The sequence below is a fragment of the Anopheles arabiensis genome, chromosome 3 (assembly GCF_016920715.1).
Source record: "Anopheles arabiensis isolate DONGOLA chromosome 3, AaraD3, whole genome shotgun sequence".
In the NCBI taxonomy this organism is placed as follows: domain Eukaryota; kingdom Metazoa; phylum Arthropoda; class Insecta; order Diptera; family Culicidae; genus Anopheles; species Anopheles arabiensis.
In genome coordinates, this window is record NC_053518.1 from 63,327,218 (window position 1) to 63,353,263 (window position 26,046).

At 43.1% G+C, this 26,046-nt stretch overlaps 1 long non-coding RNA gene across 1 annotated transcript in view; it reads left to right on the top strand.

Annotated features, from left to right (window-relative positions):
• Window positions 1–2,794: 2,794 nt before the first annotated feature.
• LOC120899894 overlaps window positions 2,795–26,046 on the top strand; it is a 63,654-nt gene continuing 40,402 nt past the window's right edge. The window contains exons 1-2 of the long non-coding RNA XR_005739119.1: window positions 2,795–2,934; window positions 8,062–9,419. This is a non-coding gene — a long non-coding RNA (uncharacterized LOC120899894). The remainder of the gene's footprint in view (window positions 2,935–8,061; window positions 9,420–26,046) is intronic.

Consider the following 26,046-nt stretch of genomic DNA (forward strand, 5'->3'; position numbering starts at 1 on the left):
AAGGATTAGGATATAATAATTCTTTTCCGTTCTGAGTTGCTCGCTATATTCCAGATGTAAATAAGAACTGAAAACATTTTCTTCAGTTTTGCTTTTTGTCTTAGTTTAAGTTTTAGTAGCCTTAGTATCCTATTTCTTAGTTTAAGTTTATGCCTCATTTATCTATTCTTTTGAATATATTTATAACAAAGCAATCTAACCTATTTGAAGTCTCATGGACCAAGCAGTAAATAATTGAACGGAACAAAGGATTATAATGTTGTTTAGTTAAATTTTAGCTCTTCAAGTATATGATATCTTTGGTTTGACATTGTACACGGTCGTTTGCATGAGAGATAAAGAAAACACGATAAAGGGTACGAAGAGTGTAAAAATGAATAGGAAATTATATTCAACAACTAATTAATGTAATAAACTAAGAGCTGGGACCAAAATTTGAATATTTATGTTTCTATTAATATAAAACTACCAAAAAAACCTCTATGTTGCACCTTATTTTGTTCTTCAAAATACAAAAACTTGTTGTTGATAATACATAGTAAGTGTCTGCCTATGTTAAGATTTGTAAAGACTCACCTTATTGTATCGAGTTCATAATAAAGTCTTGATGTAATAAAGTCTTTGCCCTATATGAGCCCCAAAGACGACTCATATGTGTTATCTAATCATCTAATTGTTTCATTACAACATCAAATTGTTCTTGTGCTACCGAAAACAAAAAAGTCTCGCTCAAAACTTATCGCCCGGCTGTAGCGTGATATCATGATTGCGTGATTTAACCTGAGTAGGGCAGTCAAAACTATTCACAATGTTTTACATTTTCCCGACCCGAATACTAATTTGTAATTACCCTCACAGCTTTAGGCATTGACCGAAACTGGACAGTAGATGAAAATGGAAGATGGAGGATTATTAAAAAAAACCCTTCCACAAAAAGCCGCCTAATAGAAACGGACCATTTATCTCGTTGTTTAAAGGTTGTTCCGCTTTTTTCGCCTTTTTTTCAATAACAGGCGTGCTTTTTTCTATCTAGTCTTCTCCTCCAGCTGCTAGATGGACTCATCCCTTGAAGACCATTTAATCCGATTTCCGGCACGGTGCCAACGTTGGTGGAGAAGCTAGTTAGAAGAAAAAAAAACCCCAGCACGTACCCGTCACCGGACGCCCCACATCATACGCGGGCGGAAGCTGCGGGTTGTGTTTATGGTGCCGTATATCATCATCATCATCATCAGCAGCAGCACCCATCTTCAGATGGGCCTTTGCCCATTGGGTTTCGCGCAAGCTGAATGGTGTGCGGCCCTAAAGGTTATTCGGTTTCATTCTCTCTCTCTACCAGGGAACTCCTCTCCCTACCAACTCCACTGCTCCACTGCTGCCGCGGAACCGTAGTGGGAATCACGGGTTCCACGACGGATCGATTCGGCCGAAACAGAAGCATCAGCGGGAGGTTGAACATGCTGTATAAACGCAAGCTGAGCTGTGAGTGAGTGGTACGAGAGCGAGAGTGAATCTCGTGAGGTACACCGTATTAAACAATGCGATTAAATGAGCTAATCGATGATAGAAACGGTTTAAAACATAGCGCTTTACTGTCTTTTCCGTGTGTGTAAATGAGGTTATTTTTTGCTCAGAGTCGCCTAACCAAGCCGGCCATTGTTCTTATTGGGTTCTCACTACTGCTCACGAGGAAAACTGTGCATAAAGCAATCCCCAAGGTTGTCCGATGCTGTCGACGACGAGAAGGGTTTTCACGAACGACCCATTGCTACATCCCATATTGGCAAGACGATATGAAAAAACCGTACTTGTGCACGCCGTGTCTGCTCTAATTCTTTCAATTGACAATCGTTGAGCCAACCACGACACTGGTCGGTCGTCCGCCCGCTCGATACGGCTGCGGTCGCAGCGGCCCCGCTCCGATGGTGACGATAATCCAATCGCTTTTAATTTTCATTTTCCTATCCGTTGGAAAAACACTGCCGGAGTATGCTTTCGGGTGATAGAAAAATGTGGAAAGCGTCTCCGCGGCTTCCTCCTTTTTTTCTATTCCGATGCCGATTCCTATTCTTGGAACAGCTTGAATCGTAAGGTCTCCATGGGCCAGTGTAGAGTGTTGGGTATGGGGCAAGGGAAGGGAAAATCGGGAGGGTAGGTGTGTGTGCGCGCGGGTGAAACGAGCAGCAACAGAACGTGTACGTGAGCAATCCAACGTGAGTCTCGCGTGCTGCCTCACAATACTCGTGCAGTGGTGTGCATTTTTTGTTGGTGTGGCTTTTTTCCCCCCTGTAGCATTATTGTCGGCCAAGTTGAATGATTCCAATTTTAGGCAGCGCAGGAAAGAGAGGCAGCGCAGAGTGATGGAAGGAGTTGCGGGTGCGAGAGCAAACGATAGGGCGTTGAGCGAGACAGCTGCAGTTTGCAATCGAGCCGAACGAACAGGACCGCAAACAGAATGTCAACAATTTAGAGAGCGATAGCAGCAGAGCGAGAGAGAGAGAGAGAGAGAGAGAGAGAGAAGGATGCAAACGGAGAGCGTAAGCGCAGCGAGAGCGAGCAAAAAGGGCTCGGCATTCTGGTAAATAAACAACACACTTTTCTACCTGTTTCCCACTGCACGCATACAAGGGTGTGCGCCCCTGTTCTCTTTCTCTCTCTTTATGACTGCTTCTCTCTCTCTCCTTCTCGCTTTCGCTGGGCTGGACCGGTTTTCGTGTAGTCCGTGCCGCGGGAGAAGCCGTGCTGCGAGCGGGCGTTCTCTTTCGAAATCTCATCAGTTTGCTCAGAGCCACTGTTGGGGAAGGGTCCACGCGTGTCCTTGCTCCGGTGCTCGTGTTTTTCGACAGCAAGCACACACCTCAGCAGAAGCAGCAGCAGCAGTATTTTGGCTTGCCATAAGCGACAGCAACAGCAGCGGATAAAAACGCATTCTCGGTAGGAGGAATTTAATTCACCCGCGTTGAAATCGGATTAGAATCGTTTGTTTGTATGTGTGTGTGTGTGCGTGCTAGATTGTTAAAAGAGCGCGGGTCTGGCCACCGCTTATTCGGAACTGCTTTTAAAGCTAACAGACCGTCGCCGCCGCCGCCAAAGCGGGCAGCATCAGTGGAAGAAAACACACAAAAAAACAAGCTGCATACACACATACACGGGTTCCAAGGTGAAAACGACACACACATGCACACATAGTGCCCTTCGGTTCGCGGGGTAGTTTCAGTGTCGTTTGCTCACGCTTGGCCACGCTGGGCGATATCATCGAGCGTCGTCGGCGGTCGGCGGCAGTCGAAAGGGCTGGCCCAGACTGTGCCGATAACAAATGTGTGTAAAATTAGATAGAAATTTCGGTGCTGTGGGATGTACCGTTCCCGGCGGTGTGCGCTTGTGTGTGAAATAATTCTCACGTGCTCCTCCTGCGTGCCAACTGCCGTCGGGTCGAGAGGCGTCGGTTCTTGTTTCTCTATTTTCCGTGCAAGTGAAAAATGATTTCCTTCGACCCAACAGAAGAACAGACCGTGGAACCATGATCGATTGTGTTCGGGAGGAGGTGTGTGAATGATGTGGTGTGGTGTTTCGTTTTTCTTTTCGAATTCTTTCCTCCATTCGGGATTTGTGTCACAACGTCATCCTTCAACCTCATCATCCATTCCGGGCTGGTTTGGTGATGTTTCGCCCGCAGCAGTAAAAGCAGTTAAATCGTGCAACCAAGTGTGCTTTGCCCCGTGTGTGTGCGTGTGTGTGTTTCTTTTAACTGTCAAAAGTACTCTCGGCTTCACACACAGAATCTAACCCCAAAGAACGACAAGAGAAAGAAGGTGAAAACCAACTAGAAGAAAGAGCGAAAGAGAAAAGAAGGGTATGAGAGAGTGAGACAGCGCCGAGCAGCGTGTGTGTGTGTGTGTGTTTGTTAACGAGCGGGAGAGTTTTCCTTCTTTCGCTCCCTTTTTCTCTTTGCGCTGTGTGCACCGCTCTTCTATTGAACTCGTGCATCTGTGTGTGCGAGTGTGTATGTGTGCATTGGCCGTCTGTGTTCAGACGAGCATTAGTGTGCGTGCGTGCGTGAATGCGTATTCCCCTCTCTCTCTCTACTCCACGCTTTACCGCGCTCAACACTCACACCAACACAGCACGCTTGCTCACGAGCCCTCTCGAGTGAAGCTTTCTTCCGCTTCTTTGCCGAGAAGGGAAAGACAACAAGAAAACACTGCCAATAGGCGAGAGCGAGACAGCGCACACACGACCGTAAAGGGTGGCTGCGGTGATTGGCTGTGTGAGAGCAGCGTACCGTCCAATGTGCACATGGGTGTGTGTGTGTGTGTGTTTGTGTGTGCGAGATAAAACTGTCGCCCTTATGAATGAGTTTTTGTTTGTGGAGAATGAGCAGAGCCAGCGGGTGGATGAAAGTGAATAGAAGGCAGGTGGGGGAGGCTACTGCACGAGGAAAAAACGTGAGCTTGTGTGTGTGTGTGTGTGTGTGTATGTGGGGGAAGGTTCTTTCAATTAGTGTGAAGCTATTTGAGGCGCGTGAGAATTTCGATGAGAAATCTTTTCCCTTTTCTCTCCAAAGCGAACACTCCCTTTTTTTAGTACACCTTCCACCTTGGCCACCCGCGTGAGATGGTGTGTGAGAAGCTTTTTTTCTCTTCCAAACCATATTGCGGCTACGCTGCCAATGGTTATTTCTGTCCATGTGTGTAATTCCACCGAAAAAACTTGCTTATCGCTCCCGGCGGGGTCACAAATTCTTCGAAGTCGCTCGTTTTTTTTTTTCTCTCCACCGTGTGGAATGCGCACTCCACATGCTCTGTTGTACGGTGTCTACTTCTTCACCTCCCATTCAGGCAAAAGGAAAAAAAAACAAATCCCTTCGCCTTAGGTAGTGAATAATAATCGTCTCATCTTCAAACGAGGAGAAATAGAATGCTTTTTCGTGGGGCCCTTTTCGCCATCCCTTTCCAATTCCCTCTAACGATTTCATCCGCGGGTGAGAGGGGGTGTGCTGCTGCTTCACACAGAGGAAATTCAATACCACCACCACCACCCCACAAGACCCAAAAAAGCCCTGCCGCCATGGTTTGCGCTGGCTTCTGTGTGTGAGTGTGTTTGTTTCGGTGGTGTGCGCGCGTTTTGAGCGCACACGGGAAGAGAATTCTGTTAACAGTTCTCGGAAGCTCTTTCTCCCGTAAAACATCAACAAACGGGCCCTGCGCGCGTTTCTATCTGTGTATGCGTGCGTGCGTGTGTATGTGAGTGTGTATTCTGAGGGCAATCATCTCGTCGAATCAACCGTTCTGCTGTGCTCTCTGCGCGCTGCCTTTCCTTTTTTCGCCCCCAAAACCGTTGTCCGCCGTTGTTCAGCTCCGAAAGTTTTGTTGTGCTGCTGTGTGCGCGTGTGTGTTCGTTCATGTGTGTATGTGTGTGTAGCTTTGCGCAGATTTCTAGTGCGCGCCCGTGTTCGTGTTGGTTGGTTGTTTCTTGGCGGAAGGGAAAAGCGTGATTCTGAATGTGTGCGCGTAAAACGGACCGCGTTATTCTGACTGACGCTCGCGGGGTCTCTCTTTCCTGCGCGTGAAAAAATAACATTTTATGCACCTGGTTGAGTGTGTGTGTGCGTGTTTGGCTTTTAAGAACGATTGCGTGGATACATACCGGAATTAAAAAAGCGAGTGCAGTGGTGCATCGAACTACAAACTGAATTGAGAAACACTCTCATCATGCTATGAGTGATAGAACGCTGAAACAAAACGCACATTTTATCATAATGTTCTGTTTCTAATCGTACGCTTTACGTCCGTGTGTGTACGTGTGTATTTGGATTATAATTTAGCATCAGGAAAATGCGACATCGTTATAAGCGTACCAGAAAGACCAGAAAGCACCGACGAATGAATCGGCAGTTGGTTTGCATGAGCGAAAGGGAAATATGTACAGCTCCTTCACTGCCGGTGCCTACTGTGCGCTCGGCTCCTCCTAACATCATTATGCTTTTCATGGTTCGTTCATCAACGCTGCCGTGTGCGCGCCGCCATCTACCCAAATTGTATGTTTTATGCTGTGCAGCAGGAAAGAGAGTAGCAGATGATTCTCTCCCTTGATTATATAAGCTTTAATGTGTGTGTGTGTGTGTGTGTGTGTGTGTGTGTGTGTGTGTGTGTGTGTGTGAGAGAGAGAGAGAGTGTGTGTTTGTATCGGGTAAACGGATGATAGAAACGTGTGTTGAGCACAGAATTGGTTGTGTAAAATGTGTTTTAATGCTACCACCAAAAGTTTATGCAATATTTAGCGTGTAATCTATATTTCTAAACGAAACATTCACACAACACTATCAATCGACTACGTGCGAACGGGTACGCACACATTTTATCTTTCGCGTTCTTTACGCGCACCGGCAACATTAACCGCTCGTATCTGGGTTTCTTTTTGTAACACCTTGGTTTTTCTCCCTTCCTTTGCTGTGAGTATTTTGATACGAGTGAGAGAGAGAGAGAGAGCTGCTTTGGGTGAAGGAAATGGCTGCACTGGAACGGCCAGTGGATGAAACTCCCGAAGGCAGGCAGGAAAACTTCCTCCAGGATGAAGATGGTGCTTAGAGAGAGAGAAGGAGAGAGAGAAAGAGCATGAACATTTCCGAGAAAATGTGTGACATCGTGCTCTTACGTCTAATATCCTTCCAGTGGGAGGGGTCGGTCGGTACGGAGGGTTCGGTTAGCACAAGGGTAGAATCCGGTTGTGTATGTGTGTGTGTGCGTTTGTGTGGCTGTGCGCTGGATGAACGTGCCTCCTCACGGGGGGGATGGACTTTTTTGTGCTTTTTTCTCCCTCCAAGAGAAACGATCTCACTTACCCTGGCTGAACTGGCTTTTAATTGTTCGTTTTTTTTGTTTGAGGAAAATTTAAATCACTTCTTAGCTTTTGTAAAGAAGTTAAAGGACTTCCCAACAGTATGTTTTTTACATCCATTTTGTGCGCCAGCATAGATGGGAAGTTTTGCGAAAACTAACACACAAACACACAAGCGAGCACACACACACACACTACGCTCTCTGCTGGCGTTGTATGTCCTGTGGGAATGTTTCGTACTCAGCGCAGCTTCTCTGACACACGTACGCACACATACAGAAACATCCTGGATGGAGTTTTTTTTAATGCTCTGTACTGTTTCCTCTTTCTTGCTCGGTGAAGTTTATTTCTACCAACGACTTCCAAAAGTGCGACTGTGGATCAGTTCTGTCCATCCACACTTATTTAGCTTTTTGTTTCTTTTTTAAGGTAAAACTTACACTTAAAGAGAAATGTGGTGGAGTTGATTTACTACTTTTTTCCCTCGTTCCGGCTGTTGGCAATTTGTGCTACTGTTTACATAAACCCAGAAAACCACAATGATAAAGTTTGCATGTTTTGGTATAAGAAAAAGTTAAAGGTAACTGGCTTAGCAAAAATACACAAACGTTTTGTTGAAACAGGCTTCTGTTGTCTGTGTTTCAGAGTATTTACAGTCAGTAGAATAACATTGTTGTTATATGTGGTTTTTATTTTAAATTTTCCCGAGGAAGATTTTGATTTTATGCACAGGTTTACATATGGCATTGACAAACTATTTCAAATTTTATAAAATATGGTTTTATAGAACAGTTCTAAAGTGTTGAATAGCACAAAAAAGGATTGGCGAAGAAAGAATATGTAATAGAAGGGAAGAAAACGAGGATAAAGAAGTTCACGACTTCTCAATTCAATGCTCGATAGTGGTTCCAGCTTTTCACAATGATAGAACATGTTTAAAACATATTAAATTAACCCTGGTATTAATTCAATCAACTTCATTGTAATGATATTTTTTAAACTTTGTATTTTCATCTTACGTCGTGTTATGCTGGTATATTGCTGTTATTTTAATTAATTTACAGCTTTTTTCTCGAGTAATTGTATGTTTCATGGAGTGTGGTTAAGTTTGAGTCTTCTGAGTGAAATTTTCATACAATTTTGTATTTATTATTATTATAAAGAACAAATTAAAACATAAAATAGACATTTATACTAAACCACTTTTATCTGTTTTCTTCACAGCACTTAAAGCACTTCCATTCTTCATTTTCGATGTTAAAAAAGGATACTTGAAGCGATACAATTATCTGGTTGTCAAACAGAAAAGCAAACAAACAAAAAAACCTTTTAACAACAAGATTCGAAGTGAAGGCGGAAGCCGCGCGTGTGTTCTAAGTTGCAAAAGTTTGCAAGTCGCGTATTGTTGAAAAGAAGCGAGAAGCGCAGTTTGTGTTCAATGTGAGTGAGTGAGTAAAGCAAAAGAATCCCGGAAAATAGGCAGCAAATAGTGGTCGGAAGTGAGGGAAGCAAAATTGTTCGATTGCATCGCAAAAAGAAAAGTGAGAGTGAGTGGGTGGGGCAATTGCGAAGGTGTGCGGAGCGTGATTGAAAGTAAGCAGAAAGCGAGCGAGAAAAGTGAGAAGCGCTGGGAGGAAGTGAGTTTTTGAAAAAGGTTTTCGCAAAAAGTGTATGAAGTGGAAAACGAAAGGAAGGAGCCTGCTGGAGAAGGCAAAGAAAAACCGAGAGGGAAAAAGCAGCACAAGCAGAAGAGAAGAGGGAGGGTGGTAAATCAGCATTTCTTCGGTATTTTGGCTTAATATTTAGCGCAAGTTGTGGTGTCGCCCGCGCAGAAGAGAAGCAATAGTTGTTGTTCTTCGTCTTCGCTTTAGGTCGGGATTTGCATTTTTCTTTTCTTGGATGTAAATGTGTGTTTCATGTGCGCTTGTGTGTGCGTGTGTGCGTGCAGAAAGGAAGATGACAATGTCATTCAAGTTTTAATCAGCAAAGAAAAGTAACGGCAAACGGAAGGAAAACAAGTTGGCACATTCCACCGACTGAACGGGAAGGTCTTTTCGCTTTATCGATTTCGGGATAAGTATCGCAGAACGAGGTGGCAAAAAAAGTGCATGAGAAAGTGAGGCTGGTGAAGGCTGCACTGGTTGAGAGGGTAGTGTGGAAAGCTTCCCCCTATCTCTCTCTCCCAGCCTGCAGCTAGGGAAAAAGGGCGACTCGCCCGTTCGTGTTGCGGGGGTGGTGAGAGCACCAGCAAACAACCCTCCAGAGCGCGCTGCTCCATCAGGCCTCCATCGGCCGAAAAGTTCCCGAAACAAGGAGGAGAAAATTAATCTAAATTCTCGCAGCGAAGTAAAAGTTTCGTCCCAAAAGCGCTCCGACTCCGACAACGGGCAACGACGACAGCCAACGGTCAAAGGCATGGATTACGAGGCGCTGCTTTTGCTGTTGCTAGCCTAAGAAGGAAGCGGAACAACATCTTCCCTTGCGAACAAGAGAGACGGAGGACGTTTAAGTTGCGAACGATAGCGCAGGCGGCAGCGTGCAAGAGAAAGCGGTTCGATTCTATAGCTCCAAGGTGTTAAAAGGTATGTACAGAGTTGTATTATTTTAAAACGGAACGGAAAGAATGCGTTTGAGACGTATTGGATCGTTGTGGATCATAAATCATGGCAAATGCTGGGTCGAGCGTTCGGTGTGATTGAACTATTTTGGAGAAATATGCGTTCAAGTAAATTGTCTCTAACAGCCTAACTGATACATTATAATGCTGATGTATGTGTTTTTACATTGCATTTGTGTGGAGGGAAGTATTTTAAAATAATGCATAATGCTGCTTCATCACATACATATTATTTCATGATGATAAACGGTCATGATCATCATTGAAACACAATTTACTTGATAGCTATATCAGCACATTTTAATTTTACAATTTGTTCGTGTCTGCTCGACGTTTAAAAAATGACATCGATTGTCGATCAATTTTGTCAATGACCGGCATTGGTCAATTATGATTTTACATATTACAATTATTATGCGCCTCCTTTACATACCGTGTAATGTTTTCTATTACCATAATTCCAATTTTTAATACACCAATAACAGCTTAATCTTTTGTCGGACATTAATGCCGACATAAGTGGAACCTTAGCGCTCCACTTATTTGTATGCCATGCCGCTCTCGGTATTTGGTGTGACCGAGAAGTAATTGTTATAATTGTTATGGTTATGTTTATAGCCAACATAATGTTCGCAATTACGTTTAAGGCGTTATGCAGAGAAGTACAAAAGAAACTCGAACCACTACCAAACATCTGGACACGCATGGTGTTGATATTGCGGAAGTTTTGGTTTTGAAAACAAAGCTATTCTTTTGCGGTAGATATCTTAATTGGACTTTTTTCTTGAATACCTACTTCGTCTTTTTTGTGTGTTCAATATCTCTAGCGCTTGTGGCTACATGCGTTAGAGCGAAACTCTAACAGGAAGCAGCTTAAACGTGAATTAATAGGTCGGCCGGCACACCGAACAGAGGCAGCCGATACGTGTCGAAATTGGAAACAACACGTAAAGGTTTTATCAGCCAGCTGACGGCCAAAGTGGATCGTCCAACGAAAAAACAGCACCACCAAAAAACACTTATTTCCAAAACAACAACCACAGAAACACAGGAGGACACTGGAGAAACATGAAATCATCTTTTGAGAACCGCAAAACACAGGACGACCACAGGACGAAAACAGCTGACTGTAGTTTTTGGTTGTGCATGCATGCAACTTCTCAAACACCGCCAAAAAAGGAAAAATAAGAAAGTATCCTTTTTCCGATGGCTTCGAGGCGGACAGGACAGGGAAGGACGATAAAAACGATCCTCTAGAAAACACTTGCGGCGGCCATGTGCGATAAAATGAAACGAATTAATGTGTCCGGGGCGTTTTTCCTCATTTACGGCGGGGATCTTTGGCCGGGTGGTGGTGTCTTGGGCCGCCGAAGCAACGGCATCTTCGTTGTACTATTTTTTTTGTCGTTTTCGATACACCTTACGAGGTTAAAAAAATGCTGAAATATTGTGATAGCAGTAAGCATAATTTTATTTCCCTTCTCTCTCTCTCTCTCTCTCTCTCTCTCTCTCTCTCTCTCTCTGTTATCCTCTCGCACACTCAACGAACGCCGCACCTGAGTTATAACGCGATAACCGCCCGCGGCGGGGCTAGGTCTTGCACACAACGCACGCACCCGTCAGAGGGAATTCTTCGACAGCGAAAGGTGCTGACCGGTGGTTATTCGACAGCAGCAGCAGCAGCAGCAGGCCTTCTCTCAGGTGTCTGCAGCTGTTGCCTTTACTGTCAGGTTTCGGAGGAGCGGTTTTGCCCGCTGTCTGCTCCCTGCCAAGAGGAACAAGTTGTTTCTTAATTAATGTAAATGGTTTTGATTGAAACGTTTTGTCAGTGTGATGTTTTTAAGCAAAATTTCCATTTTTCGGCACGATAGGCATCATCTTTTTGTTGCAAAAAAATGTTGCACTTTTGATGCTTTAGTCTATGTGTTGTAGGGCAATTGTTTTGCTCCACATATTGTGATACACAGTTGCATATCGGAAAATTTCACCTGCATTCTTTTAGCAAATTTTCAAACAACGATTCATCACCAGAAGAAGACTCAATGTACGTAATTACCTACGTAGGTATATGGCTTCTAGAAAATGCGTTGGCAAACAATAGAAATGACGTTAATCGGGACCTGTTGGAACAGCTGTGCCAGAGTGGGTCTAAAATACGCAAGTTGATTTGTTATTGTCTAGAGCGAACGTTTTAACAGATGGCACTTGAAGCAATATTCGAAAAATCTGGAAAAGTATCTAACAAAAAAGGATTTTATGACGACAATTTGCTTGCAGTTCCGTTGCTGCTGAATAAATAATCGTACGGTTATGCTGATGCAGATTGAAAAAACAAAGACAAATAAAGACAATTAATTTCGGTGCGGTGAGCTTTGCCACTCCAGCTAACGATGTTCATGTTTGTGCATAAATTATATTTTTGCATAAATCATAATGTGTTATCTGCTAGCTTTTTAGATGATGCTTGTCTAGTGTTTTTTGCTTGACTATTTCCTCTTGCTGTATTATGCAGCAGCAACAATGAAAGTCTTACGATTTTAATTTTCATGGCTACTTTTTTTTAAATTTTTGTGTTGTTTAAAGTTTGAATCTTCTTGAATTAAGGTTTTTATATATCATAGCAGATATTCATTCATCTTAAATATAATATGTTAAGTATCTTCAATAAATGAACAAAAAGCAAAAATAGAACGAAATGGGAAAGATAATTTCAACTTTTTGAAAAAGAATCACCTGGACTAATTTTCTGCAATCGGAATAAGCAAACAAATACTTGTAAATGATTGTTTTCTAATTTTGTTATACATTCAATTAATTAAAAACGTTTTTTTTTATTATTAACATGAACCACACCGTGCATTCTTGCAGTGGCAAACGATCGCAAATATTAGTGTGTGGTGCGACGCTAACCGACCTCAAATTGTGACCAGCAACGGCACACACCACTACCATCACATCAAATTCAGGGGGGGAAACGACGATGTACACGAAGCCTGTAGAACCCAGGGCAACCAGTGGACCATTTCCCTACCCCTCCCGGGTGGCACATTATCGAAAATGGGTTTTATTTGCTCGATAAATGCCTGTTGTCGGGGTTGCCACATTTAAAAGTCGCCCCATTTGATATGTGTGTGTATGTGTGTTTGTATGTGCGAAAGCTGGACGGAACACACAAACATACCTGCTGCCGCGTGCAGCATAAATAACACACCGAAGAGGGCAGGGGGTGTCGGCGTTGTGGTGCAGTGTTTGCTATGCTTTATGCGCCATGGACGAACCATTTATTGTGTTGCACACCACCATCGTGCCATGGTGCAGCGTTCATATCATTATGGTGTATCTTCCGTCCCCGTGTGTATGTGTGTGTGTGTGTGTGTGTGCCCACACCCCGGGGCTAAAACCCCCAATCCGTTATTCTCATTACAAGCGGACAGGGATGACCAATCGATAAAAGCGAGCTCTGCTCACATATCGCGCATATATATATGTGCACCCCGTACGCACGCACGCATTGAGGGGGGTTTATGTTGGTTTATTACACTGCTCTTCGATCGGTCGATTTTGTCGCGCTCTTCCCCCTCCCAGTCGTGTTTGTGGTAGAAAAAATGGATGTTTAATGTTTTGTTGATTTTTTGGGAGGCTTTGGAGCGACCAATTTCCCGAACTTATTTCTCGCTGCGTAAGTTTTGGTTTGTGTCTGCGTGTGTCCTTTTTTGTGCACCACTCGGAGCCATTACTTTTTGCGCGCCGGCATTCCACACCCTCCTCCCCCTGGGAAGGCGGGAGAACAGAGGGAAGCTGGAAGATATTTATGATCATTGTTTGTTGCTCTCGATGCGCTGCACTTTGTTTGAATGGTGGAAAAAGTGTTGGTTTTCGACAAACGAACGCCGAAATGCAGTTTTGTTATGTGAAAGTTGGTTCGTTTTTAAATATTTTTATTATCTCAACTGAGTTCCGACTACATTTCTGCCTTTGTAAACGCTTTCATGTAGAGTTCTTGAAACGATTAATTGACATTTCCACTGAACTACAGTATTTAATATAAAACAATATTATTTTATCTATAAGTTGGGCAGTAAATCATAGCGATAACGACTCATTTTCCGTATAAAACCATAAACGGTATTATTACTTCACCAAAAAAAAGGACAAGGATGTAAATCGTACTCTGCTTTGCTGCCTTTTTGGAAACAGAGTTGTAAAAGTTTGTTCCTTTTTTAACTAACACAAAAAAGCAAAAGCTGCTGCACGCTCGATTATTTTATTGCCTACTGAAATGGTACAAAAAAAGACAACGGGAAACACAACCTGCATTTAGAGTAATTTTTCAACGCAACCTAAACAATAGTGGGACCATTTTTTCTTCTTTCTTTATTCCATCGCAAAAGCTCAATCATTATCGTTGGCCGATGGATGGATGATGCACAAGAGGCGAGCATACTCGAGCCATGAATAAATCAAACCGTTCCGTTCGGCCAGTGTGTGTCTGTGTGTTTTAAATACAATAAAACTTTATTGAAACGGCAGCTGAAATTCTTCTCCTCCCGTATACATTCCGTTTGTTGTCGTCGTTCCTTTCGGGTATACCGATCGGCCTCAAGCGCACAGGCACACAGGCAGGCTCTCTTACTGCTCAAAGTTTGCTTTAATTTTTTGTTATCCTTTTTGTCGATCTTTCGAAATAGTTTCTAGCGAAGGATATAAAATTCCCTATTCTCGAGGGCTTTTGTTCCTACCTTGCCTCTTGTTGCTGCTTCTAGCCTGCTCGCTGGGTTTTCCATTCCATTCGCCTCTGCTATCCGCGCGTCACCATCTCCTGCTTCTGCGGAGTGCAAGAAGGCTTTCCCCGATCGTCTCTCATGATCATCAATCTATGTGTGTGTGTGTGTGTGTGTGTGTGTGTACCCTTCGGCAGAAAACCATCCCGAGGGGGGTACAAGGCATGGGGGAAAAGGCCCTGGTTGAAAAATAATACTCATTCTGGTTTCTTTTGCTGCCTCGGATACTCGAAGGTTCAAGGTTTTATTGGGCCGGAGCTGCTTGGTTGGCTGCCGCCGGTGTATCGATTCCCGTGCGTGGACCTTTTTTTTTCTTTCAATTCCAGTTCCAGCTGCTCGATTCTTTTAATGCAGTGCAGTAGTTGGCAAAAAAGGAAGTCGTCGTCATCTTTTACAAGAGCGATCGAGTGGTTGAAAGCCTGAAAAAATCATGTTCTGACGAAATGCAACTCTCATAATGCTACAAACGATGAATTGATTGACTGATTAAGTCAACTTGAAGCAAATCATCCACAACTGAGTGTTTCGCGAACAAGAGGTTACATTTTTAGAACTCATTCATGGGACAATATTTGTCCGATACCTGTGTAGTTTTATCTGGAATTTAGTTCTAACTCAAGAATGTTGTTGTATCAGGTGATGGAATTGTGATATTATCTGAAAACGTTGCCTTCTGTGTGATGATGTAGTCATAAAATGCGCCCAGGGGCTACATCATAAGTTTATTATACGTCGCTATACATTTCCAACAGTTCACCTGCTCGTTTTATCTATTAGTCTTGATTTTCTCTCGTCTTTTCAAACTAGCTCTTTTACCACTTCGAAAATGCGTCTACTCTACCTTCCAAAACCCCCGAAAGTCTCGAAAGGCACGACAAATCCTAAATAGTAGTTACCACGCTGAGCTGGTCTGATGGATGTCCTGGCTCTCCTTTTCGCTGGTGGTGTTCGGGCAATTCGTCAAGAGTTGCCATTTCACGATGGAAATAGAAAATCACTGAAGTTAAAAAGTGAGAAGCAGCGGTGCGCAGACTGTGTTAGCTAAAAAAACAGAGCTGGAGAAAATTGCTTCATAATTGAATTTATGACAGATTGTTTCAACCCTCCCGCAAACCGTGTGGCCCATGGTTTTAGCCTCCGGTTCGAGATATGACCAAAGGGCGCGAGCGATGCCTTCTACTTCGATTTCTCCACTGTTCGTTTGCATTCCTACGAAGTTTACGAGTTCGCAAGTCAAAAGAGCCGACCAAGGCAGATATTCTAACCTTCCGTCCGATGCCCTTAGAAGGTTAGAATATCTGGTTTTTTTGGTTCGGCCAGTGGAACCCTCCAGAGATGGTTTAGCACACACGTACACACACAAAAAATGCACGTTCAGTTGAGCCACCTTTACGGCCGTGAAGTGCTCCGGCAACTTTACTCCGATGCCTCCGCTTGGGTTTCGCTACAAACACCTTTCTGATGATGAACTTTACCAAGTGCTTTATCCACCGGCGGCAAAAAGAAGCCTGATTTGCCACAGAGAGAGAGAGAGAAAAAAAGCGAGTGAGAGAGCTAGCTCGTCGCGTGAGCTTGGGTAATCTTTTTCGCTAGAGAATGTTAAAAACCTTCTCCCCGGTCCCCGGAAAAGGGCCAACTTTTCTACCACTCCGAGCCGTGCAAGGGGTGGAGGCATAAAATGGTTCATTAACTTTACGACCCAGGCTCGTAAAACTACAACTTTGGATAGCAATTTTCGTTATGGAACTCTGGTGCCTAAGACGTGGATGGTGTGGTGCGCTTGTCGTTTGCAAGTGTTAGATATTCTCTCTGTTCTCTTGATAAGTTTGGTGTTTCTTTTCGTTATGCTGCCTTTTGAGAAAGTGCTCCCGTGTTGCGAGATTCCGTTAGTGGATAGTTTTTTTTGTGTGGAGAGACAGAAATTTAGAAACGAATTGTTTTCCCACGCTTCAGAGAGTTTACGCTCATTTTTACCTACAACTACTAGAGAAGGAACTGTTCGCTTGGTCGTTCCATCGGCGTGCGGCTCATCTTGAAGCCATGTTCTAATGAAATTCTATCACATCGTGAAATTTACACCTTCTACCTCTCCCAAAAAGGGAACAGTGAGCCGACGTTTACAACAACATCATCGTAGTAGTACTAACAACCAACCAACCTCCTACCGCCAATCTGCTATCATATTTCTGAACAACTCTGAACGCGGAGTGCGCAGTGCCGCGCCCGGGCGTTAGGTTATGAATTTTAATACTCCTAATTAACTCGATCGCAAGCAGCGTGTGTCGTTCGGTATCAGGTCCGTCGTGTTGTGTTCATATATTAGTAATAAAATCTTCACCAACACGTACTTTTTAATTTAACGCAAAAGGGAGCCGTTTTTCCAAGAGTGAGACAACATAAGGAAGGTATGTTTATCGCACATGCTCTCGAAAATGTAGATGAATACAACAGCGGGTGGCGGAAGCAGGCTTAAAACATTGTCCCGGGAACGACCTGCAAATGGGAAGACAGAATTGGAACACTTGCGCGTACACCACCATTTTTGGGAGTTTGTTCAATTAATGTCTCCATCTTTTTGGCACCCGCGTGATCAATTTAACAGAGAAGCTAAAACATTTACCTTTTAATTTAATGTACAACCTCGATGCACAACTCTGCATGCAAACCGTGTTTTAGTGAAAACGTCTCGTGTGCGCACTGGTCGACCGGTGCAACAGCCCACCAGCTGGTTCAGAGGAGCATGTCTTGTTTTCTCTCTCAACAGCAGCTGCCTGTCCAAGAGCAACAATCGTGCCTCGGGAATGGTAAATTAACACACAACGATTATGTTTTATGGTTATTTTTATTAACATCATCATGTTTGATAGTGTCACCTATATTTTCACATTTTGCCTCCTCTTTACCTTATCATGCGCGTGTGGTGTGTGTGTGCTACTTTTTCGATTATGTTTTGTTCTTACTCTGCCCCACCACGGTACCTCGCTTCTCAATAAGTGCACTACGCGGTGATAATGGATTGTACTTAACGACCCTTCGTGGCGGTGCACGATCGACTAAAGTTGGCCGTTTAATCTGAAATCGATTTTCAGAGCATTCCACCAACGGCAGACAACGGTGTTTGGTGCACCTTGTGCGCTTTATCTTTTTGCTGCCCATTTCGCTGACAGCATGCAGCACGCGCTTTTTGACGTTTTCGTTTGACAGATAGGTACAGGAGGGCGTCTTTTTTCTCGGTTTGCACCGGACGCCTTCAGCTATTGTGTGTGTGTGGCCATGCATTTCAATATTGTGAATGATTGAAAACCGGGCCCGCAAGCGACGAACCCTTCGGCGTGTGATGGATCATCCTGCATGATGAGAATGATGATGATGATACCAGCCGGCCACCTGATGATGATCCCTGACAGCCATCGACGCCGGAGTTTGGTGCCTGGCCTCGCAGGCATTTTTGGATGTGTATCACCATTTGGTTTACATTCTGGGCCGCTTCAGCAAGACGCTTCTTGTTTGATTGTGTGCATATTAATTCCCTTCAGACCGCCACCACCACGGGCGATTAAATTTTATTGCTATGCTGCGTTTCTTTTTTTTTAACGGGCTATGTGACACCCAATACGCGAATGTGTTTTGTTTGCTCGGTGGGGGGATGTGCTGTGGATGCTCACGCTCACGCGCTTTTTTCGGCGCGTGAACATATGCTTCCCGTCTTTAAATGCACCATAAACAGCGGTGGCACGCGACATTGTCATTTATTGTGTGGTCTGCCGCCGCGCTCTGCTCTCTGTCTGGCTCATAATTCGACAACTTATGAAGGAATTATTACGTGTGGACACCACATGGCCGGTTTTTTTGGAGGGGGCCGCCGCTTCGTTCGCGTCTGGTTTCTTGTTGGAAACTCCAACCCGTGCTCCAAACCCCATGCCAGGGCCACCTCTGTGTACGACCGTGTGTGTATGTTTGACAGAAAGAGCGAGAAAAACGGATGAATAGAGCAAGAAGGCAGCCGCCTGTGTGCGGATTGCTCGAGCAGATGTGTTGATAATTGTGCTGACATGTGATTTACAACCGGCACTTTTGCTGAGGTGAAACCTGCGCTGGGCGACCCCAAGCGAACATGTGCGCTTTGGTCTCGATGGGACGGGCATTGCAATAATAAAAAAAACAAGATCCAACTGTATGTGTGTGTGTGTGTCTTTGTGGCATAACCAGCCCAAAGGGAAAGACGAAACGGAATCATTATTAATGAGAGCCCGCGCGCGCCCCGCACTTGGTGATATCGTTTCGTCTCGTCCAATTGAATCGACCCAAAGGAAGACACATCCGTCCCGTCGACCGAGACCCTATAGACAGCTGGTCCGGAAGCCTTTAGAATAATAAGCGCAAGATGTTTACAGCTGAAAGCGTTATCACGTTGTGTTATGCTATTTTTCCGAACAGGTTTTTAATGCCAGTTCGATTCGTTTTTAATTAATTCAGCTGATGCAGTTTCGTGTGGTGTTAATTTGAAAAAAAAAATTGTCTTCTATAATCGGAAGTGTTATTGCAACATGCAAAAATTGATGATGGTTTTATTAGTACTATTATGATAGCGAAAGATTAAAATAATCTTTCTTACTAAGAATTTTTGAGGATCAAATTAATGTCAGTTTTATTTCTCTTCTTTTGTCTACAGTACAAAGAATAATCTTTTCAATTTTTCACTTTCAGCCATTAAATTAATGTGTTCCGCCGTTTACATGCAATTCTTTATCAACCAGTCGGTTTCAATTGAATATTCAGTTTTGTATCGTCGAACATTGAAAATACGATTTTTTACGCACCATGATGTCGTCACGCAAATGTCATACCCCCGTAGCACCGGCCATTGAACCGCGGAGTGCATTTCCATTGCATTTCCCAATATCCTGTTTGTTTTTTTTTCTTATGCTTTTTGCTGATAAAATGCCACAAACGCCACCGGCACTACGGCAGCTCGCTGTGGGAATGCTTATACCGTATCGACCGTAGCTTCTCAGTTCAGCCCTTTCGTGTGTCATTGAAAAACAAAAACAAAATGAAGAAAAAAAGTCGATTTCCACGGACGGTTGCACTTTTTCAATGCGCGGTGACCCGGATGCAATCGGCGGCGCGCTGTGTGTGTACCACCCCGCGTCGTCGAAGTATTGGCGTTTGATGTTTGTGGCGTAGTTTTCCATTTTTTTTTTTTGTGTGGCGTAATTTGTCCTCTCCCCGAGTGATACGATTGCACATTTGATTAATATTGTGTAATGTAATTTGTCCCTTTACCGCGTAATATCCGCGAGCGAAGAGGAGAGGAGCACATTTTATTAACTTTTCGTCCGCAATTTCATAATTGTGCTATTGGTTTGATTGGTTTTAGTTTGCTCGTTTCGTCACTTCTAAAGAGCAAAAATTTGCATAAAAATGAAGGCATGAATGTTGGATTTAATTTAAATGCAATTATTTCACTGCTGATAAATTAATCCTACCATTTTTTTTTTGCTTAATATTATACTCTTAATATTATACTCTTGCACGAATAAATTACCGCCGCCACAAGCCCGGGCACAAGAGTGTATTAGAGATTTTCTTAATGATTTCGCTAGCACGTAGCGCAGCACGCAGAGCAATCTCCCTTTTCGTTGCATTCCGCCCGATAATTCCCTTTCAATTAATTACACTAACGTCAATCAAGCCGAGTGAATCGACGGTACGCCCGCCCAAGCGATGGGATTTCCTTCTTCTTCTGTGCGTTTGGAGTTCTTTTTTTTGCACATGTTCCCCTAGGACTACAGCGAACGGCGGATCGGAGGAAACCAACCACCACTGCGGGCGGCCGCGCGTAGCCATACAAAAGCTCACCGGAAACAGCTGGTGTAATGGTGGTGTGTGTGTGTGTGCGGGGAGGGAGATGGATAGGATGGGGTGCCCATCAAACGCACTGCCACAGCTTAATTAAATGCCCTAATGGTGAACTGTACCGGGGGTGCGCGCCGGCCCTCCGGTTGTTGCGGCGTTTCTTTGCTTTGCTTTACGCCCAGCGATTCGCCCAGTGTGGGAAGGAAAGAGCGCACACAATAAAAGGCGTGTTTGCTGTAGTTGTGTGCTTTGCCGTCCTTGCTGTATGTGTGTATGTGTGCGTTTGGGGGGGAAAAAAGTAGAAAAGTTATTAGTTGTGCTGGGGACACATTACCATCTGAATGGATTGTCCCTTTTGGTTGACTTTTCGTTTGCAGTAAACACACACACGCACCGAGCACTAAACAGAGACGTTTTATTGTTCTTCTAGCTCAAATGTGTCTAAGAGAATAGGAGAACACAGTAAAGTAGTAAACAAACAAATGGCACATCAACTTCAATATACAAGTAATAAATGGTGTTAGTTGTGATGATGACACAAGGTACTTTAGAATGTGTGACTGTTTGCATGTAGTAACTCTATTTGAAATGAATCCTGTGATATAGTCCTAAAGACCATATTGCTTTATGTCGATGTATTTAAAGGGCGGTTCCGTGGCACAGTCGTCAACTCGAACGGCCTAATACCATGCTCGTCATGGGTTCTAGTCTATAATGAATCGTCCCCCGTAGCCAAGGATGGGTACTATCCGGATGCGTGGTACTCTGAATATCAGTGTTGGCATATAAGGCATGTCGGTTTTAGAACATTGGCAAAGAAACGCTTAAAAAACAATTAAAATCATTCAAAGCAATAGAAATCAATTTCTTCTTGTTTTTTCAACTTTACTTTACTCATTAAATGTGAATGTATTCAAATGAAACGTTGCTTCATACTATAACGTAAAATTTGATACTAAAATTTTAACAAAAGAATTACAATTGAAATCAGGTAAATTAAAGAAAAGTTAATATAGCCATGATGGGGCAGATTAAAAAAAATACTATGCTTTAACCGTCATTACCATTGCTTAATAGTTCAACATTTTCTTGCGATGCGATGCAATGTGACACTGTGAAGCTTATTTCAATTTGTCATGACTGTAATATCAGTTCAACAATACATTTTTATATTGCCCAATGTCTGAAGTTTACGCTCTTGCAAACGATTCGTGTTGTGCAAAAAGGATCCCATTCCAACGAGCGTTGGAAATTAATCCTTTGGGAGTTGCCTTGATTTATGTTCTACATAAAAGGTATCGAAAAAAGGGTTCACTCACTCACGAAAGTTTATAAACGCCGATGTTGGCGCCACTGGGAAGTATTTTTTTCGCTTTAATGTCTAAATCTCCCGATCTTCTTCTCGCCACAAGGACGGCTCATCGATATTGTCTCCATTGGGAACTGAATGAGAAGATAACCACAGGAAAAAGTCTATAAAGGATAGTTGCTGGCGTATTGTTTTTTCTTCCTGAACATCATCTCCCAGTCGGTTCCCAGCAGTGCCAAAACCACCGTTCTGTTAATCCCATTCGTCTCGGTACCAAGAAGACTTATCCAACTTCTGGTTAGTGTTTTTTTGTTGTAATTGTTGTTTGGGCCTCTATGTGTGCATGTGTCTGTGTGTGCTTTTAATTCTCGTCAGTTCACCGATCAAACGGAGGAGAGTAGAGGGTCCGCTTTCGTTCCGCTGCCGGGGAAGCCCTTTCTATGCAGCTCAATAGGAAAAGGGCGCCATTTTATACGGCTCGGGAAACATTCTGGACCACCCGCGGCTTCACAATCACACATACACGCACACGTACGGATGTTGTGTAAAGTTTGGTGGAAAAATCGGCCAGCAATGAAAGAGAAGAAGGAGAAATTCACTCAGCAGGAGATCAACCAATACGCTCCCAAGGGGGATGGGAGGAGGAAAGGCCCTCTGTGCAAAGGCCGGTCGTAATATCCTTTTTCATGCAAACTGCCCTCTAACCTCCTACTTTCCTTATGCCCACACACACAGGCGCTACAACAGCAAACGGTGACATGGCGTCAATCAAATGCCGTCCGTGTGTCGGCGGTTGTTACTCTTCGCCCATTATTTGACCGTTGTTGGCCGTCACCCATAGTTAAAAGTAAGAGACGGCGGTCGTAGCGGGCACGTGCATTGATATTGCAAAAGAGAAGAAGACTGCTAGCTGTGTCCTATGTGGACGGGAGGCGGAGGGGTTCTCTCGGATTTGGTCCCGAGACGGGAAGAACGCGTCTCCGATGATAAACTGCAATAAAACTACAACAAACCCAAGCGATGGTAGCGAAGGGAAGCGAAAAATAATATATTCTAATCAGATGTGTTATTGTGTGTGTGTGTGTGTATAAGCTGAGCGTTCCTAAAGTGCATACAGTGTTATGCTTGTTGGGCTTTAGTTGGTTGTGGATGCAGCAGATGCGCTTGTTTCCCTTTCCTACCGTCGATGGAGGAAAAGATGAGGGAAATAGAGTGTGCGAGGAGTGCAGGGAGAAGTGATTAAAGGGGCGAGAAGGGGTTTAATTATATGCAAAACTGAAAATGCAAATCCTCCTCGCTACCCTTGTTCTCCCTCTCCTACCTTTCCCTCTCTGGAGCTCAGCCCAAAGCGAATGGGTGAGTTTTAATGGCTAAAAGAGCAGTGGCGCGGATTAAGAGGAGATGAGTTAAGCGAATTAATTCGAATCAAATTAGTAGCATTTTGTTTGCATCAGCAAACATTGCATGAAGTTCATAGTGAACAAATTCTTTTCTTGCGAGTGCTTCGAGCTGGAATTTCCATTTCTATCTTATCCAATAGTAATGCTGCGTAACTGGGCACTCCCATGTAGTTGCGCTCGTTTGCATTCGTTGCTTGAATTTGTTTTCTTGTGATTCATATCGCTGAACAAAGCTTATTAAACAGTATATTATTATTTTCATCTCACTCACTGTGCCACTGTAGTAAGAATCTTGTGTCGATCGACGTTTCTAACTGCAATCATCGCCCTAGAATCTAACGGATAAATAAATTTTGTAATGTTAACATAATGATGCTGTTTAGTTTTATTTGATTTGTTTCGTGTTTGCTTTATATTTGCTTTCAACGCTGATTTTTTGGCATTCTTCGTGCTCTTGTTTGCATTTTTAAAAGATTATTTGTTCCCAACTGTGCTATAGCAATTCAAATAGCAATTTGTTTTTTTTTTATCTTAAAAGCATGCAAAAACAGGCTTGTCAAACGTGTGTGATTTATTTAGATTAATGACTATAACATGGCACCGGAATAGATCTATGTTTCATTTGACACAAAGCGAAACAGTCGTGTGAACATGTTATTAAATCGGTTTTCGTTATGGTGTGATCCTTTTTTCAATTCCAGTTGTCGATTCTGCGTGATTGACGATCAATCAATTACTGAGCCTCTGGTGCGTTCATACAATTAGCACAACTTGAAGAGATTTTGTCCAAACCATGATGCCAATGCTCGACAATATGTTGTGTTTGTTTGCTGTACCCTGTCTACTTCTATTCTCGTGTCAATCATGCTCTTTCCAACTCCTAAAGCGTTTCACAACAGAATGCCTTTGTGTAGCAGATTAATTTTGCTTTCCTTTGCTGAAATCACTCTGCCAACAGAACAAGAGCACACAGGAAGAAAGCTATTCGAAATTAGCACTCATTTTGTTGTATTTTTTTGTCTTCCATCCACACCCTTTTCGTTCGCCAACCACCACTATGCTGCCAGTTAAAATAACGAAGACGAATCTGTCGTTTTCCGTCACATTTTCTATGCTTTTTCTGGTGATGGTGGTGGTTGACGGCGACAATTTGTGAAGCCATGAAACCGTGAAGTAACTAACCAAAAAAAATAAAGCAGGAAAACACCGTCTCGCGAATTAGATACGCTCTTCCCTCCCGGACCACAACAAAACGCCAATAGAAAAACCGCCTGTGTCTCCCCCGTCTCGCACTTCAACTCTCGATTTCGCATTCAGCGTTTGGATGCTTCTCCTTCCATTTCCCAGAGACACCATCACACACCCCGCATATATGTGTGTTACTATTTTTGACTGTTTGTTTTGATTACCTCGTTCGTAGACCTTCCTGTTCCTCCGTGTGTTTGAAGACAAAAAAAAACAATGTTGCCAAAAATGCCGGTACTGCTTTTTTGTGTGCTTTAGCTTTTGGCTCGTGCGCTTTGCCGTAAATAACGGTTGGATTAGCTGTGGATTTAGTCGGTAGAGCAAAATAGGAAGGAAGTGGATAGATCTAGGCGGGAGAGCGGTGCTAGAGGTGCTGTGTAGTTCATTGTGAGATGTTGCTGATTTTTTTTCCTCGTTTAGCGCTGTCTTTACCACGGGAAACATGACATAAAGTAGTAACGGCAAACGAAAGCAAAAAAAATAAATAAAACCATGTCATGGTCGTGGGAATAAATTGCACACATTAAAATGGCACACTGGGGAGCTGTTCGCAGTGATGGGGCTGTATCTTGGGGCTCTAGGAGGTGGGACTTGAGGGGTTTTATGTTTGCGAATTAGTTGTAGACAAAACGGTAAATAAATATCTGCGATTTTTCACCCTATCGACCAATCGACCGTCCTCTACCCTACCTGTGGTTCGGTGTGGCGCGCGTGACGACCGGGATCGTGTGAAGCGAAGCGAGAAATAAGCACAGATCATCATCCTCATCGATGTAAAGGTTTGTTCTTCGTGTTTTGATGATCACAATCTTAATGTTCCGTTGTCGATGGGTGAGCTATCTCGTCTTGTTTTCATTGTGTTGCCGATTCTCGATTTGTTGCATAATCGAGAGGGTTTTTGTATGTGGTTGTTCTTTTGAATTAGTTCCAAATCACTGATTATTTGTTTCATGTTTACAACACGCGATTTATTAAATAAAAAATATACCATTATCTATCGAAAGTTTTATGATTACTCCTATTTATTTTATTTGACATTTGGCAACTGAAATTATTAAATCAGCATTTCAGCTTGAAAAAATACAAACACATTATTATTTTATTATGCAGCATGAAAAGAAAGCATGAACATTTTTGTGCCAATAACAAGCAAAAGTATTCTGTCAAGTAAAGTATAAATCAGTTCTAAAACAATATTTAATAATTAAATAAAAGTATTTTAAGAATTTTAAGATGGCTGTATATTAGTACAGAATTATAAAAATCAAATATAGGGGAACGCATCTGTCAGGTGTAAGTACAAAAAATACAAACTAGTGAATACATACATTCACGGACACTAACAAAATTTTAGTCTTTCAACTTAAATCATCAAAGGCACCAATAGCTTGAAACTTTCACAACGTTAGCTTAATATTGTTTCAATATCCTTTTTTTTTAGTTTTTTTGTGTCTTGTACACTCACACATGTATATATTGTGTTTTGTGCTCTAGTTCTGTTCTATTCTTTTAATTCTATTTTATTTGATGCATCGTTTTATAATCATGAAATACATTTAACGTACAATCATCGACGCTCTAAATGAATTCAAATTATATTGTTTAATTATTTTAAATTCAATTCTATTACACCAACGAAAGACTTTTCCTTTAGCAACGCTCAAACTGCACAAATGTAACCTCATTGCCTATTCCAAGTGCTGGCGCTAACTTACTGACTAATCAATCTGCATCCTATGCAGCGGCACGGTTCATGAATCATTCATCGAAAAAGACTCGTGTTTGTTTTTTGCATAATCTGCTCGACAGAAAAGACACGCAACAGTGAATTGCTGGAAGCGTTCATGGCGAAAACTAGGAAAAAACACCCTTCTCATCCGCACAAAAATGGCTTCTTGCATCCAATTCCGCCCGGATCTAGGGTGTGGTCTGTTAGAAATAAATCTGGTCACCTTGCCACTGTTGTTCCTGGTTTGGTTTCGAGCAGAGTGTGTGCTG